Below are 6885 nucleotides of genomic sequence, written 5' to 3'. Positions count from 1 at the left end.
AGCCTACTTGCTCATACAGAATGCAGTGATATGTACTGAATCTTTCGCCCGTAATAAAGAGTAGCGTGCTATGATAAACTGCATTCAATGGCTTCAAGACAGTGGCAGCTGCATTTCTATCCGCCTTATCGTCATAGTCTATAACCAGTGTGAATGTCGACTGAATTATTTTATTTTTTTGAAGTCATTACATTTTTCTATAAAATAAGCCCTTTTTAATTTATTATTTCTTAACTAACTCATCAACATGCTTTTTTTGTCAATCCAGATACCCAGATATTTGTAAGTGGGGACATGATCAATGAGGGCACCATCCAATGCACATATTCATAAATCATCAGATACATGTTTATGTGACCTGCATTAAGTTCCAATTGCAGTTCAACAAAGGCTGTAGAGACAGTAAATAAGTAAAGGACCTACAATGTACACATCTACAATGTGACCCATGTCTTATATTTTTGAATCATCAGATACTCTTTGAAGAGGTAGAGGTTTCAGATGGGCAGGTACTCTGCAGTCCTTGCTTCAAGAGGTGCCAGGACAGAGAAGAGCTTCGACTGGGCTGAGTGGGAGCTACCCTCCTATAGGGATGGGAGGGCCGAGAGACCAGAGGTTGCAGAAAAGAGTACTTGGTTGTGATCTAGGGTGTGAGCCTGAAACTAGGGAGAGGTTGTTCCTTGTTCTGCTCCTTAGGAAAGTACCATGGTCTTGTAGTGGATGCGAGCTTCAACTGGAAGCCAGTGGAGTGGAGCGGGGTGACATGGGAGAACCTGGGAAAGTTGAACACAGTCGGGCTGCAGCGTTATGGATAAGTTGTTGGAGTTTGATGGCACAAACTGGGAGCCCAGCCAACAGTGAGTTGCAGTAGTTCAGACGAGAGATGACAAGTGACCTACAACTTAGATGACAAGTGACCTGTGCCGCTTCCTGTTTGAGGCAGGGTCATACTGTGAGAACGTTGTAGAGCATGAACCTGCAGGAGCAAGTCACTGCTTTGATGTTTACAGAGAACAACAGGGTGTTGTCCAGGGTCACACCAAGGTTATTTGCCCTCTGGGAGGGGGACACCATGGAGTTGTCAACCATGATGGAGAGGTCATGGGATGGGCAGGCCTTCCACAGGAGAAAGAGCAGCTCCGTCTTGTCAAGGTTGAGCTTGACAAGGCACACAGAGATGCGTGTCGCCACCTTGGTGTAAGAAAGGAAAAGGAGAAACAGAGTTGTGTCATCTGCATAGCAATTATAGGTGAGACCATGTGAAGACATGACGGAGCTGAGTGTATAGAGAGAAGAATAGAGGGCCTAGAATCACGCCCTGGGGGAGACCAGTAGTGAGAGCATGTGGTGCAGACACAGATCCTCTCCACATCACTTTGTAGGAGCGGCCTGCCAGGTAGGATAGAATCCAAGAGTGTGCAGAGCCTGAGATTCCTAGCCCTGAGAGAAGGATCTGATGGTTCATGGTGTTGAAGGCAGCAGTTAGATCTAGGAGGATAAGAGCGGAGGAGAGAGAGTCAGCTTTGGCAGTGCAGAGAGCCTCTGTGACACAGAGGAGAGCAGTCTCGGTTGAGTGACTCGTCTTGAAGCCTGACTGGTTAGATCGTTCTGAGAGAGAGAGTGATAGTTGGTCAGAGACAGCACACTCAAGTGTTTTGGATCCAAAAGAAATAAGGAGTACCGGTCTGTAGTTTTAGACAAAAAAAGAGATGAGTGTTGATTTCTTGAGTAGGGAAGTGACTCTGGCCATTTTGAAGTCAAAGGTGACAGAGCTAGGGGTCAGAGATGAGTTGATGGGGGGAGTGAGGAATGGGAGAAATTCTCCAGAGATGGAGAAGAGAGTAGAGGATGGGGTTGAGTGGCAGGTTGTTGGGCGGCAGGACATCACTAGTCGCGGGATTTCTAGAGAGGGGAGAAAGAGGTGAAGATGTAGGGTAGTTTTGTGTGAGTGGAACCAGTGGATTCAATAGTCTGAGTGAATGAGGAGCGGATGTCGTAAATCTTAATTTCAAAGTGGTTGACAAAGTTGTCCACAGAGTTGGGAAGGGGTGGAGGATTAAGGAGGGAGGAGAAGTTTGGAAAGAGTTTTCTAGGGTAAGAGGTTGATATTTTCTTTCTAGGGTAAGAGCTTGATGTTTTCAGCGATATAAAGTGGCTTTAGCAACAGATACAGAGGAAGAGCGAAAGGATGTAATTTGGAAGATTAGTTTTTCTCCATTTTCAATCAGCTGGCGGCATCCCTGTTCTGTAAGCTCGCAAATGATTCACTGAGCCATGGAGCAGGAGGGGAGGGCCGAGCCGGCCAGGAGGAAAGGGGACAATGAGAGTCATAGGATTCAGAAAGGGAGAAGAGTAGGGTCAAAGAGGCAGAATCAGGAGACAGGAGGGAGAAGGATTTAGCAGAAAGGACAGACAATAGGATAGAATAGTAGAGACTAGTGGGAGAGAGAGAGCAAAGTTTGAGATGGCACATGACTATCTCAGTAGGGGCTGAGTGGTTAGGGTTGGAGGAGCAGGAGATAGAAGAGGAAACCAAGTAGTGATCAGAGACCTGGAGGGAGGTTGCAGTGAGATTAGTAGTTGAACAGCATCTAGTAAAGATGAGGTCAAGTGTGTCTTGTGAGTGGAAAGGGGACTGGGAAAGGGTGTGGTCAAAAGAGGAAGGTAATGGAAAGAAAAAGGTGGAAAACAATTAATCGAAAGGAGACCTCAGGAGGTTTGTCATGACTGTCCTTATCAGGTCAGGTTACAGGAGACCACAACCCTACATATTATCACTCGACCCCAACAGAGACTGGTTAGACTGTAAACTCTCCTTCCAGACCCATATCAAACATCTCCAATCCAAAGTTAAATCTAGAATTGGCTTCCTATTTCGCAACAAAGCATCCTTCACTCATGCTACCAAACATACCCTTGTAAAACTGACCATCCTACCAATCCTCGACTTTGGCGATGTCATTTACAAAATAGCCTCCAATACCCTACTCAACAAATTGGATACAGTCTATCACAGTGCAATCCGTTTTGTCACCAAAGCCCCATATACTACCCACCATTGCGACCTGTACGCTCTCGTTGGCTGGCCCTCGCTTCATACTCATCGCCAAACCCACGGGCTCCATGTCATCTACAAGACCCTGCTAGGTAAAGTCCCCCCTTATCTCAGCTCGCTGGTCACCATAGCATCTCCCACCTGTAGCACACTCTCCAGCAGGTATATCTCTCTAGTCACCCCCAAAACCAATTCTTTCTTTGGCCGCCTCTCTTTCTAGTTCTCTGCTGCCAATGACTGGAACGAACTACAAAAATCTCTGAAACTGGAAACACTTATCTCACTCACTAGCTTTAAGCACCAACTGTCAGAGCAGCTCACAGATTACTGCACCTGTACATAGCCCACCTATAATTTAGCCCAAACAACTACCTCTTTCCCAACTGTATTTAATTTATTTATTTATTTTGCTCCTTTGCACCCCAATATTTTGATTTCTACTTTGCACATTCTTCCATTGCAAAACTACCATTCCACTGTTTTACTTGCTATATTGTATTTACCTTGCCACCATGGCCTTTTTTGCCTTTACCTCCCTTCTCACCTCATTTGCTCACATTGTATATAGACTTGTTTATACTGTATTATTGACTGTATGTTTGTTTTACTCCATGTGTAACTCTGTGTCATTGTATCTGTCGAACTGCTTTGCTTTATCTTGGCCAGGTCGCAATTGTAAATGAGAACTTGTTCTCAACTTGCCTACCTGGTTAAATGAAGGTAAAATAAATAAAAAAAATAAAAAGAGGAGGAGAGATCTAGGGGTCTGAAGATGTGGGGTTTTATGACCCCTCACGCCCATGGTAAATCTTAGACCACAGACAACATTCCTTTGTCCTCTCACTCTGGAGAACCAGCCTCAGAACATTAAACATGAAATAAAGGGACTTTGGAACAATGGTTTCCGTCAGCCACAATGCTGGTCATGACGATAGACGGAATATGAAAATGTATGTCATTTTTGTTTTGTTATTGAAGGTTAATAGATGACATTATTACGAAAACATTGTAACTTTAAGAGTTTTCCTAGGATATGCTTGATGTTTATACATTGTACGTTGTGTGAAAAAATTCCAAATCAAAGAGAATATTTTGGTAAAGATGAAATGTGAAGTTAGTTGTCTAAAATTGGATTTGAGTAAAATCTAGACCTTGTCCATAACTTGGTACGCCCAGAGAATTGCCCTAAAGGCAGTTACGGCCACTTCTGACCCGAGGATATAAAACCTGTAAGTACAGAATTAACATATGAGACTACGTGACCCAAGCTGCAGCCGAGGTCTAAAAAGTCAACGAACCCAAAACTCAACCCATGGTTGAAGACAAAGAAATCTTTTTCTACCCATGTTACTGATGAGTAGCTGTGTCTAAGCGGGTGAATTCAAGACGGACCACCTAACCTCCACTCTCCATCGAATCGTGGTATCTACACTGTTTCATTCCTACGCTGTGAGCTCTGAGCTACAGAGCTGTCTGTCCTCAGAAGACCCCCCCCCCAGAACAAGGGTGAGGAATCAGACCAAAAGGACACTGACATCATGAGGACAACCAGAGAGTTACGCCGGAGAAGTGTATCATTGAGAAGCCTAAACGACACACGGAGCTTCCTATTTGAGACCTCCCACACGTAATTACATCATTATATTCTGACCCATAAGAGCGGCAGTTCGGGGCTAGGTTTAAAATAAACATAGCTGACAAATGTCCCCAAATGTATATTTCTCTAGTGTACTTTCTCTTTTTCTCTCTCTTTTAAATCCCCATTTTTGGGTAACACGCGCCATAGTGTGTTGGCCCGTTACACTAAGTTCTAATCAATAGCCTAGACTGTGTTTTGTGTATATGTATCTTTTATCATCATTTTAGTTTTCTAGTAAATAAATATTCCACTAAGATCGGTGTGGTAAGAACTCATTGGTGAGACCCGGGTCCGTGCAGATTCCCGGGTTATGCGACGTTCAGAACGAGACTGTAGAGGTAACTGATTAATTAGCGACTGTTGTAAAATCGATATTCTGATATTCTTTGAGTTAATTTAGGAAATAGAAACTCAATAAAACTCATTTTCTCATGGTGCCCCAGGTTAATGAGTTAATAATTGCTGAATTCATTTAATCACGCAATTAGAAACCTTTAATCATTCGATGAGCAACAGTCGTCACATTAACTAATACAATGTCACGGCAGGTTGAAGTCACCCAGTACAATGAGTGGTGAGCCATCATCAGGAAATTAGCTTATCAAGGTGTCAAGCTCATTGAGGAACTCTCTAAGGGCACCTGGTTGGCGATAGATGATAAAAATGTAATACGGACCTTGCCTTGACCACTCTGAATTAAATCCTTAAGTTAACTGTTGAGTTGTTTCTGTTTCACTTTTCTGCAGTTTGACTGACAGCTAACACGTGAAAATATTCCGTAATTAAAATGGCCACAAAGTGCATAATCTATAGACAGCACAAAATACGGCCCCACAGTGCATACTTAATACGGCCCCATGGTGCATATTCTGTTGCTTTGCTGCAGTAATGCAAGGGGACGGCAATTGAGTGCAGGTCATGAAAATTTGTAACAGGTAGTGGATATGCACATTGAGCAAATTCCACCCATTTCACAGGCATATACAAGAGAATACATACAGTACCAGTCTGTCTCTTTGGCGCTCAAGGTCTCCAGTCTGCTTATTATTACGCACAACGATGTCACCATCGTTACGCGCACCAGTGCCTTTTCAGACTCCCCTGGACTCCATCACCTTCCTTATTTCCTTTCCTATAAATGTCACTCATTTTGGTTCTCTCCCTAAGTGTTATTTACTCTGTTTCTGTTCCATGTCTATACGCTTTTCGTGTTTCTTGTTTAGGTCCGTGTTAGTTTATTTATTAAATGATTCACTCCCTGTACCTGCTTCCCGACTCCCAGCGTACACATTACACAGTCAAAAGTTTGAACACACCTACTCATTCCAGGGTTTTTCTTTATTTAGACTTTTGTCTACATTGTAGAATAACAGTGAAGACATCAAAACTACGAAATAACACATGGAATCATGTAGTAACCAAACAAATGTTAAACAAATCAAAACATATTTGAGATTCTTCAATGTAGCCACCCTGCATACTGCTTATATGCTTTTAAAGCATAAATAATGCACAGGAAATAAGAGGAGCCTGAAGAAGACCTAAAGTGGTTGAAATGTCGGTCCATTTGTTATATCAGTAACTTTGCCACAGATGGATATACCCTGGCATTTGATGGACATTTTAGACTCTCATGCAGACATGTAGAGTACCTCCTTCTGTGTGTCGCTCTCATTAACATGTCTAATCTGTGTCATGCCTACTCCCGCTCTCCGGCCCAGGTAGTCGCCAGTCTACTAACCACCGGTCCAGGCACCATCATTATGCACACCTGCTCCCCATCATTACGCACACCTGCTCCCCATCATTACGCACACCTGCTCCCCATCATTACGCACACCTGGACTTCATCATCACTTTGATTATTCTCGCATTATTTATCCCTCTGCAGCCTAAGTCATCAGCCAGTACTGGTTTGGTTCACATTCAGTACGCTTCGCCTGTTTTGTTTATCTGCCTTGTCCATGTTTATTAAACTCACCTTCTGCACATACACGTACATTACAATCTGTTTGTTGTGAAAAGCACTTTATAAAAAGTGAATGTTGGACTCAAACCTCAAATACAAGTGATCAAATAAACACTGGTATGACACTGGTATGACACTGGTATGAACGGATGGTCATAGAGAGATGATTGCATTTTCCCTGAACTTTCACCATTGCCTCACAGTACTTCAACTCCTCCTCCA

The 6885-nt window shown here is 43.3% G+C and overlaps 1 pseudogene; it reads right to left on the bottom strand.

Annotated features, from left to right (window-relative positions):
• Positions 1-497: 497 nt before the first annotated feature.
• LOC118937396 (uncharacterized) lies at positions 498-4468 on the bottom strand (annotated as a pseudogene).
• Positions 4469-6885: the final 2417 nt, after the last annotated feature.

Source organism: Oncorhynchus mykiss, chromosome 11 (assembly GCF_057628025.1).
Source record: "Oncorhynchus mykiss isolate SJ-2025 chromosome 11, ASM5762802v1, whole genome shotgun sequence".
In the NCBI taxonomy this organism is placed as follows: Eukaryota; Metazoa; Chordata; class Actinopteri; order Salmoniformes; family Salmonidae; genus Oncorhynchus; species Oncorhynchus mykiss.
Note: the sequence above shows the minus strand (reverse complement) of the source record. Positions and strands in the feature narration are given on the sequence as shown.